The sequence below is a fragment of the Gossypium raimondii genome, chromosome 13 (genome assembly GCF_025698545.1).
Source record: "Gossypium raimondii isolate GPD5lz chromosome 13, ASM2569854v1, whole genome shotgun sequence".
Taxonomy (NCBI): Eukaryota; Viridiplantae; Streptophyta; class Magnoliopsida; order Malvales; family Malvaceae; genus Gossypium; species Gossypium raimondii.
In genome coordinates this window covers 7,622,066-7,633,758 of record NC_068577.1, presented here as the reverse complement: position 1 = coordinate 7,633,758, position 11,693 = coordinate 7,622,066, and the positions used below count along the sequence as shown (strand labels likewise).

Genomic DNA, 11,693 nt, shown 5'->3' with positions numbered 1-11,693 from the left:
GTTTTTCTTAAAACACCCTTCAAAGATTAAGGAAAAAGGGTTTGCATGACTAATAGGGAAAAAAACATATGTTTTAGTGATGCGGTTGAAATCAACTAAAAATATGGCTAAGCCAAGTGCATTTATCAATTAATAGTATAGTTATGGTGAGTAAATATATCGTTCCCACGAAGACTAAAAGTACTAGTAATTACCGACTTTCTATTATTTAACCAATAAATTCGAGTGGTTGATTAAAACTAAAAATTAACTAAATTAATTAACTACGAACGCGACAAAGAACAAATCAGGAAAATAATCAAGTAAACACCAAGAAGTGAAACAATACCCAGGAAAGAATTCGCCTAGACTTCATCTGTCACTATCAATCTAAATTACGCAATTTCTCTACTTATCTTGATTCGTAGAAATTCTTAAACTATGCTAATATCTCTCTTCAAGAATAAGAGCAACTGACCTATGGATTAATTGAAATTTCTCCACTTATCTTGATTAATTGAAATTTCTTTCTAATTAAAACCCCTATTATCGCATTAACTCGACCTATGGATTCCCCTGCTAGATTTGACTTTAATTCGGTAGATTTATGTCGTCCTATTTTTAGGATTGCATGCAACTCCACTCAATTACACTGGATTTACTCTCAAACAGGGTCTATTCCTCCTCTGATTTAAGCACATCAAACATGGATCAATAGTTTAGAAATATTAAACAAAAAATTAAGCACATATAATTGAGAACAATATTTAGGTCTTTATTGCGTAAAATAGAAATCAAATGACAAAATTCATCATAGGGTTCATCTCTCTAGGTATTTAGAAAATTAGTTCATGCTTGGAAATAAAAACATTCAAAATACAATATAACCAGAAGAAACAAAGAAACACATGATAATCTCCAAAGAAATCAAATGAGAATCTTCAATCATGATGGAAATATGTTTTAGAATCCGCTTCAATGATATTTTTCGAGTTGTTTTCTTAAGTATTTTATGACGGCTCACTCCTATATTCTTATTTTTTTCCATATATAGGTCTTAGAATGACAAAAAAACCCTTAAAAATCGCGTTTTTTACTATTTAGAGTGCAATTCATGAAATTTATACGGCCCGACACATGACTATGTGGTTTTAAAATTTTCAACCAAATACGTTTATTCGATATACTCTATTTTCCAAGAATACAAAAAACAAAAATGGCTTCTATTTTTTTAAAAATGGAGCCTTAGTTATTAATTTTTTTATCTGGCAATTAACATCCATTTTCATAATATATATATATATATATATATATATATATATATATCATTTAGTACTTGAGTTTAACACTTTTTTAGTGTAGTATTTTTTTTTCAATGTGATATTTATATTTGACAAAAGTTATACATTTTGATACCGAAGGTAATAATATTAACTTTTTTGGTGTTTAATTCTAGTTTTAGTGTAACACCCCAGGCTCATGTCCGTCGACGGATTAGAGTTACGAGACATTACCGATCAAAATTTAATATCATAAATCAAGCAATTATCCAAACATTTATTTCATTTCAATTTACTAACTATACTACATATAATACAAATATTATTTTCAAATTAGGCTTAACTATAACTAATTTATACAACTATTAACAAATATGCTAAACACATCACACTTCCATAAAAATAACCGAAATTTTTGCATAACTTTAAACATCATATAAATATAAATATATATATACCAAATAGATCAAAAACATAAAACCAAACTTAACAAAAATGAATAAGCCATTTTCGCTTGGCTCATATTTACACGTCCCAAAATTAAACATATTAACTAGACTATACATGCCATAGGTTCGAATTCAAAATTTATAAAATACCAAAGACAGTCGATAGTGTGATAGACTATGCTGACGATCCCCGAGCTCGTAACGCGACTCCAAAATCTATAAAATAGAGGTAAACAAATACAAACACACATTAAGCTATTAAAGCTTAGTAAGTTATAAGCAAAAATTCATTTATATATATATACACTAATACTTATTCCATCATTAAGATAAAATAAACAAAATATCCTAATATTTGTACCATATAACACTTTAATAAAAACCACCTTGTATTTTCACATAAACAAACCATATGGCCAAATACACATAAATATTTAGCAAAGCCAAATATTCAATAAATCATTATGCCAAAAATGCTTATACTCAAATGGTAAACTCATACTCTATATTTCATTTGAAACTATTATCAAATTATAACAATCAACTTACCTTAACACTAATTAAGCAAATGGCTAACACATACCTGAATAATTTAACTTTCTTAACACATTATTTGCTTTTACTATTGCTCACATAAGATTTATATAACATAGAGCCTTGTTTAAAACACCGGCATAAAGCCTGCTAGGCACAAAGCCCGATACATTTCACCGGCACAAAGCCTGCTAGATATAAAGTCTGAAGTAATTCACCGGCATCAAGCCTACTAGACATAAAGTCTGAAACATTTCATCGGCATCAAGACTCTTGGACGTAAAGTCTGAAACATCTTATTTTCAAACTATATATATTATATAAAATCCATGCATAGAGATTCAGCTCAAAATTCATAACTTATATTTTTAAAACACATGGATATATAAATCTCCATCACCAAATCTAACTTGATAATTCAATAATTCAACCAAAACATATTTATATATATATAACCTCATACTTTTGATTCTACTACTAATATCGTAAGATTGAACTTATAATATACTATGTGCCTTTAGCATTCGAACATATTAAAATAATCTAAGCTAATAATTTCATACCATTTATTCAATACAAAACTTATACATTTGCATATACGTTCACATTTGATTTCATGTATACATATATAACCTAATTTCAATTCAAGAAATTATACATGTACATTTATACATATTCGAATCTACCATATAAATATATAAATTCATACTCAATTTCAAAACAAGAACTTATACATATATATATGACATATCTAAATTCAATACACAACACATATATGTGTATTTGTATGCTTGTTCGAATCTATATATATATACAATTATAACATACATATATCACAAATCAAATCCAAGAGTTTATATATAAATATACTTATATAATCATTCGAACCTTATATATATATATATATATATATCTTATCCATATCTTTGATTAATCCAATAATTTATACATGTATATACTTATATCCGATTATACTTTAACTAAATATAAAGGTTTATATAAGTATAAACCTATATACATATATTCGAACATTAATAATACATGTATATCATTCATACTTTATTTTATTTCAATCAATATGCTTTTAAATTAAAGTTCAACAAAAATACAATACATTTACATACCTATATACCGATTTAATAACATTAAATAACTAATAGACTTACCTCGGATATCAGCGGACACAATCGACTACTCGACTATTTTCGTTTCCCCCCGATCCAATTCTGTTTTCTTCGTTTATTGATCTAAACATATTAAAATTTAACATTTTTATTCATCAAAATATTCAATTAAATCCAAAAATACATAAATAGGAAAATTACCATTTTGCCCTTGACATTTTACACTTTTTGCAATTTAGTCCTTTTTGCACCAAAACACAAAATACACAAAAATTTGCCCACACTATGCTAAGGCTGAATGTTCCTTGTCTTCATACAAGTCCACACATTTCATTTATTTCACATTTTAGTCCCTCAAAAATTTATTTTCACAATTTAACTCTAATTACTCAAATTCACTAAAAATTCAAAGACAAAACATGTTAATCTAACACATATATTTCATATTTCATCAACTAACATCACAAAACTCAAACATTCATCAATGACACATTTCAAAATCATCAACAATTCACAAAATTAATACATGGGTTTTGAAGTATTCGAAGCGACGCTATCAAAAACGTAAAAATTATCAAAAACCGAATAACGAACTAACCTTAAATTTAGGCACAACAATGGCCGAACCTAGCTAGCTTTCTTCCTTTTTTTCTTTTGTTCAAATTCGGCTAGAAAAGATGATAAAAATGACTTTCTTTTTTTGTGTTTTATTTAGCATATATTATCATTTATTTTAGTTTACTAAAATAACCTTTAATAATTAATAAACAAAACATATATAATAAGGTTATATTAGTCCTTTGCCACCCACTATCTATATTTTAGTCTAATTGCATCATAAATCCCCCATTTTAAAAAGACAACAACAATTAGGTACTTTTAGATTTAACTCCTAAATTTTCATTTTACGCAATTAAACCCTTTTTATCGAATTGAACCTTCAAACGATTAAATTTCCACACGAATTTTTCACACCTATAACTTAACATATAATAAACACTAAAAATAATATTAAAATATTTTTTTCTTGACTCGGATTTGTGGTCTCGAAACTACTATTCCGATTAGGGTCAAAATCGGGTTGTTACATTTAGTGTTAAGTTTATGAAAGTTAATTGCTAATATTATCAAATTTAATTTTTTCATGATTTTTCATAGAGTTAATTGCACCAAACATTTCTAAACTATAACCTTCATTCTAAATTGGTCCCTAAACTTTAAAACTTTCTAATTACATTTCAAACTATCAATGTTATATTAATCATGTCCTTCATTATTGAAACCGTTAATTTAACCATTAAATGATACATAAAATCTTATGTGACATAATTTAAAATGAAAATTTTGAAGGAATGTTGCTGCATAACTTTTAAAATTAAAACTAAAATTAAAGTAAAACTGAAAAAAGAGCGAACAATAGTTTCGTAAAAGCTTGAAAACCCGAAAACCTAATTTTTTACATCCATGTTTACAATATTTATTTTTCTTTAAATTTTCATTTAAAATTATGTCATATAAGATTTGATGTTTCATTTAATGGTTAAATTAATGGTTTTACTAGTGGAAGGACCTTATTGATATAACATTGATAGTATGAAGATGCAATTAGAATGTTTAAAGTTTGAGGACCAATTCAAAATGAGAATCATAGTTTAGGGATGCTTATTGCAATTAAATCTTTCTAACAAAATAAATTTAATGTTAATTTTGAATTTGATAAATTTGTTAAATACAATTCAATGAGTATATATTTTGTAAGATATCTAGATTAATTTTCTAAGCTTAGGCCCAACCCAAAAAATGAGCTTACTTTTTTGCCCAAGCTCGACCTAACTTCAGAAAGGTAAACTCGGACCCGACTTGGCCCCCCATATTTGATTTTTTTAGATTAGCTTTTATTTGAAAATAAAATTTTTAAAAATATAATACACTAAATGCACCAAAAAGGCTAAAATAAAATATTTCTAACACATTAAAAATACATTAAAATGTATTTATATTAAAAAACACTACCATAAATATAATAAATGTTTTATTGTATTAAAAACACAAATAAATATAATAAAAATTTTATTTTATTAAAATAATTTTAAAATTTTATATTTTGGGTTGGGTTATTTAGTAGGTTAAGTTTTTTTTTTAGGTTTTGAGTAATGAGTCTAATTGTTATTGAGTCAGTGATTTAATATAAATATAAACATATGTAATAAGCCCAATTCACTCGGCCCTTACAAAACAAAAAAAGTAAGCAGTCCAAGTTTTTACAAAACCCAAATTACATCAGCCCAAATACTAGACCCTAGCCCAAATACAATGTGGCCCAAAACAAGCCTTCAGAAACCTTAGTAGCAGTATGCTTAGCGCCGCAGCCGCCTCGCCCCAACGACGCAACGTTCTGCACGTTGGCTCTCCCTCGCACACCTCCGCAAACGTCGCACACGCCGTACACGTCTCCTACGAATCTGCAACAGATCACAAGCAATAGATAGCAAAAAATATAGCAGGAATCAAGGGATTTATTTTGTTTTATTATTATTTCTCTAAGATTCGGCTATAAAACCGAATGATGATAGTGTAAAAAGGGGATTTAGAAGAATCAAAAAGAGATTCAATATCAACAGACAAAATTTTTCCGAATTCAAAAGGTGGCTTTCCATTTCTCAGCATTTTGAGTTTTGTTTTGTTATTTTTTTTTCTTTAGCCTTTTTTATTTTATTTTCATTTAAAATAAAAAGAAAGGAGGAAGAAACTTACCTGGTCGCCGGAGTCGACGGGCCGACGTCTTCTCCATCGACGGAGGCCGTGGGCATCAGCTGAGCGGCGGCGCAAAGATGGGTTAAAAACCCTAGCAGACCACTGTTTGCTAACAAAAAAGGAAGCAGAATAGTTTTTTAGGTTTTGATTAAATTAAAGATGAAACGAAAACGGCACCGTTTCACCTCGCGGGTCTGGCCGAATGGGATATTTAGGCAATTAGTCCTTCCTATTTTATTTTGATTTTAATGCAGTACTTCATGCTTTTTCAATTTTGCCACCAGATTTCGCGCCTGTTTCAATTCGGTCCATGGACCAGGTTCGCAGATTTCGTTGAAACGACGCCGTTGGACCCAAATGGGCATATTTCCCTTTGGGTCCTCCTTTTGTGACGCGCATTTCGATTTCATCCTTTCTCGTGTTTTCTATTTTTAAATGCGGCCCTTAAATTCTGTTTAGTTTTCAATTTGATCCTTAATCGGTTTTTTTATTTCTTTTATATTATTTAACATTGTATTATTATTATTATTTATTATTATTATTTTCATTTTATTATTTTTATATCCATATACATGCCTCGGTTTTTATGTAATATATATTGTTTTGTATATAGTTCACGTATTTTGGTACATATTTTATACATAGTATATTTTATTTCCTCACTTTTATATACATATATATACTTCTATACCTTGGTTTCAATTTTTTTACTTTTATAAATATATATATACATATGTTTTATATCATTTTAATTTTCTTTACAAATATATGTACATATATATATGTATTTGAATATATACGCATGCAAATTTTCACGATTTACCTATGTATATATACTTATACATTTTATTTTTCTATTTTGTAAATATATGTGCATATGATTTAAATTAAAATAATGATTTCATGTTATGCATTAACATTTATCACACTTTCAAAAACATATATTTTGGTTTTTTTCAAAATTTTTGTTTTAAAATCATCATATTTTATAAAATTTCAAAATATTTGGTACTCATGATTCTCGAGAAAGATCGTATCCTAACTTACTGGATTGCGATTATTTTTCGATGAATTTAGAAAACCAAGTATTTATTTTGCATTAAATTCGCAAATTTTAAATAAAAGCTTATTCTTGGGAGTTCAAGAATGTTGGGTCCTAACTTACTGGTCCTGATATTTTGACTCCTCGAGATAAGAATTTTCAAAAGGAAAAGGCAATATTCGGGTATTTTGAAGATTTAAAAACATTGTGCCCTAACTTACTGGGTGTGGTGTTTTATTTCTTTGAAATAAGAATGTCTTACTATTTTGATTCATTCATGAAATAAAAAGTTTTCTTTTAAAATCTTTTCAAATTTTCGACACCAAGGCATTAAAAATCAATTTGGTACCAATTTTGGGCGTTACGAGGGTGCTAATCCTTCCTCGTGCGTAGCTGACTCCCGAACTTGTTTTCTCCAATTTCGCAGACCAAAATTATTTTTAAGGTGGGCCGATCACACCTTAATAAATGATCGGTGGCGACTCCAGCTTTGTTTTTTTAAAGTCGACAACTAAATTTTTATTTTCAAAAAACGGTTTCGATAGCTTGGCGACTCCGCTGGGGACGTTAGAGAGTCGAGCCATAAATTGGTTATTTGTTTGTCTTGTGATCGAAAATTAAATTTGGGTTTTAAAATCATAATTTCCCTTCATACTTTTTTTTACCATGGAATGTTGGCTACTTTGCATTTGCATTTGCATTTTGCATTTTACCCTTTAAGTGGGAGAGAGAAACTAGTCCTTCGTGAGGTTTTCACCTCCGTGCAGGGTAGTGGACCGCTTCCGGGATACATCCGTACCTATGCCTTCGTGAGATTTTCATCTCCGTGCAGCCATAGGGAAATGTATCCCCCTGAACTAAACTCGATCCATATGAGCCTATAATGGGTGAGGATCGAGGAATCTATTGGTTCGGGTACCCTTACTCTAGAAACTAAACCTCATATAGTGAGCTTTAGGAACTTGACCTAGGTAGAACTATCCCAAAACCCTAGTGAATTCCTGAATAAATGTTCTTGCTATTTCATGTTTGTATTGGATTATATCTTTTTGGTGTGATACTGACTTGGGTTTATTCTGTTTTGATTGCATGACATCATGATTGCATTGCATTTGCATCTTAAAAAAGAGATGTTGATTTGAGTTCGATTACTAGATTAGAAAGCTTGTTATAGAATACGAGTTTCTTGATAAGGTGGAAGATAATACGGTGGTCCGAAGAAAACATAACACGAAAAGCCTAACAAGAGGAGTATACGACTTTGCTGCATGACCTGAGGATCCAAATTGTCAAAGTTTATTCAAAAGTCATCAAATGTCCCAATCTTATACAGAAGCTAATGAACGTGAATGAGCAAGGATTTACGACCTAGATCAAACAAAACGGAGATCAAATTCGTGAGATGTATCTTAATATCTGAAGGGCCGATGTCTTCACTTGGAGTATGAGGGTAAAGCCGTATATATATGTCCGCTTTATGTAAAGAGATTTGTTTTCTAGTAAAGTTTTCTAGTAAAAAATTGAACATGAATCAACGTCTCTTTTCGCATTCATTTCATGCATTTGCATTTCATTACATCATATGCATTAAACACAGTTAAATGATCCTAATTAACTAAAATCATTGCTCAGCTAACCTGGAAACCAGCCAACCAACCAAACACCGTTACGACACTCGAGCAAAGATTAAGGACATGGATCAGAGATTGGAAAAACTCGAACAGTGTCAGAAGGAGATGCAGGACCGACTTCAGCTACAGGTGCAGGAGCGATTAGACAAGATGAAACAAGAGATGTCTGAGAAGATGCGAGAATCCTAAGAAGATATAGTGGCAAAGTTAACCCAACTGATAACTAAGGGAAGTGATAAAGGAAATGGCCCCATGACAAATGTCGATGAGGGAAATGATGATGAACCTCTCTATCCTCCAGGTTTCACCCCTCCACATATGCGAGCTCAAGCATACCCACCCAAATCAACTGTCACAATTAGGCCTCAGTATTTTCAGACCGGTGCCCCAAATTTTTTGGCTGAATCGGGCTCCAACCCCGAAAACTACCCTATTAACTCTTCCATTCCTGACTTCGATGAAGTGGCTAAAAAGGAAAGAATAAAGGAGGAGTTACCAAAGCAGCTAGAGGAAAGGTGCAAGTGGCTCGAGGAGAAATTCAGGGCGATGTAAGTCACTGAAAGCTGTCGTAGGATTGACGCCAAAGAGCTAAGCTTAGTTCCTGATTTGGTATTCCCTCATAAGTTTAAGATGCCAGAATTTGAGAAGTACAATGGGACGACTTGCCCAAAGGCTCATATCACCATTTCTGCAGACGAATGGCTGGATACGTTAACAGTGACCAGCTATTAATACACTGTTTCCAAGATAGCCTAGCAGGGGTAGCATCTAAGTGGTACAATCAGCTGAGCCGTACCACGGTTGGTTCATGGAGGGACTTGGCACAAGCATTCATGAAACAGTATAGTCATGTGATAGATATGGCTCCTGATAGAATTACCCTTCAAAACATGGAGAAGAAGCCGAGCGAAAGCTTTAGGCAGTACGCACAAAGGTGGTGGGAAGTCGCAGTCCAAGTTCAACCACCGCTCTTAGAGAAAGAAATGACGATGCTTTTTATAAATACATTGAAAGCCCCCCGTTCATCACACATATGTTAGGAAGTGCCACAAAAAGCTTTTCTGACATAGTCATGAATGGTGAAATGATTGAAAGAGCCATAAGGAGCGTGAAAATTGACGCGGAGGAGAGTAACAAGAGGTTAGTCCCAAGGATAAGAGAAAATGAGGTGAACAATACGGGTTACTCTAAATCAGTTACTGTGAGTAAGCCAAGAGAGGTGGCTACTAGCCAACAAGGTTCATTAAGACAAGAATCTAGAGTGAAAGCAGGTACCGAGAAGCTCCAGTTCACACCAATTCCGATGTCATATAAGGATCTGTATCAAAGCTTGTTTGATGTGCATATTGTTGCTCCTCATTACTTAAAACCTCTACAACCTCCGTATCCTAAGTGGTATGATGCAAACGCGCAATGTGACTACCACGCGGGAATTACGGGGCACTCAATAGAGAATTGCATTACCTTCAAAAAGCTAGTTGAAAAATTCATCAACATGGGTATTGTCAAGTTGGGTGACTCATCAAGTGCAGAAAATCCATTACCCAATCATGATTGATGATGAAGGGAATGCAATGAATGAAGAAGTGGAGACACAATTAAAGGGATCCTTGTTAGATATTCACCTTAGAGGTGTTGTAAATAATGAGACTGTAGAGGAAATCCCTGAAGTATTTAGAGTCTGTTAGAGTAATGTTCAGAACACTTGTTGCTTTTAGCCTAGAAGCAATAAGAATTTCTTTGTGAAATAGGCTCACGTCTGAATATTATTATTTTAATGAATACATTATTGCAATCATCTTTGAGCAAATGTTCTTTCAGTCTTTATGTTTTCTTCATTCTTTTGGATTTTTTCTACCAAACCATTCATTCGTTCATTCATATTATTCATACATTCTTTTGTATATTCTTTGGTACCCACTATGGGTCCCCAAATATCAATGACATGAGTGACGCCGCTACAGACTCAGAATCTCCTTTTGAGTGAGACATGTGTTTAGAGGGATCTCACAACTTTGAAGATGACATGGATTGTAGCTTATTTCTGGGCTTATTAAGGATGGTAGAGCAGGAAGAAAATTTTACCTCATGAGGAGACAATAGAGACTGTGACCTTAAGGGAACATGCATGACCGAAAAAATAAAGCAAGACGTTGTTGGGTTACTTCAAGCATTCAAAGATGCCTTCGCAAGGTGATACCAAGATGTACCCGGTTTAAGCGCTGTCATTGCAATCTGAACAACAGCACGATATCAGAAATTTGCAGTATGTTCAAGGTGAATATCATGAATGGTGCAATGAAAACTCTACCGGGGCAATGCCACTCTTTCTAGTTTATCACATTTTTTTTCATTGAAGTTGAAATTATTTCTCTTCGAGTTTTGGCTGAGCTGAAGTTGGATAAAGATCCAATCCCGATACGATTAGTTGAACCTAGTTGAAGAAAAGGATAGAAAATATTCATCAGGGTCAGATGTACCAAGAAATGAATGATGCGAGCCTATAACAAAAGGTTTGTCCCAGAGAATCCCACAATGGCGACCTAATGCTGAAGAAGATCCTCACTCTACAAAAAATATAACGAATGCCAAATTGGGAAGAACCTTATATTATAGAGAAGGTTTTCTCTAAAGGGGCTTTGATTGTGAGGGAGATGGATGATAAAGCTGCAGACTCCTGCAAACTCAGGTTCAGTCAGGAAATACTCCACTTAAAGAATGAGATGACCAAGGTAAAAACCCGCAAAGGGCACTTTGAGTCGTAAAAAAATGATGAGATGAAAAATGAAAAGATGAAAATGAAAAATGAAAAATGAAAAAATAAAATAGAGAGGCTAAGGTGAAAACTCGCAAAGGGCGCCTTAGACCAAAGGGGATTTGAGTTGAAAACTCGAAAAGGG

At 32.1% G+C, this 11,693-nt stretch overlaps 1 long non-coding RNA gene across 1 annotated transcript; it reads right to left on the bottom strand.

The window, feature by feature from the left end:
- Window positions 1-1,687: 1,687 nt before the first annotated feature.
- On the bottom strand, window positions 1,688-4,040 carry LOC105782058 (uncharacterized). Its single transcript, XR_001129710.2, has 3 exons — window positions 3,965-4,040; window positions 3,409-3,489; window positions 1,688-1,924 (listed from the first exon to the last, which is right to left on the bottom strand). It is a non-coding gene; the product is annotated as an uncharacterized LOC105782058 (long non-coding RNA).
- Window positions 4,041-11,693: the final 7,653 nt, after the last annotated feature.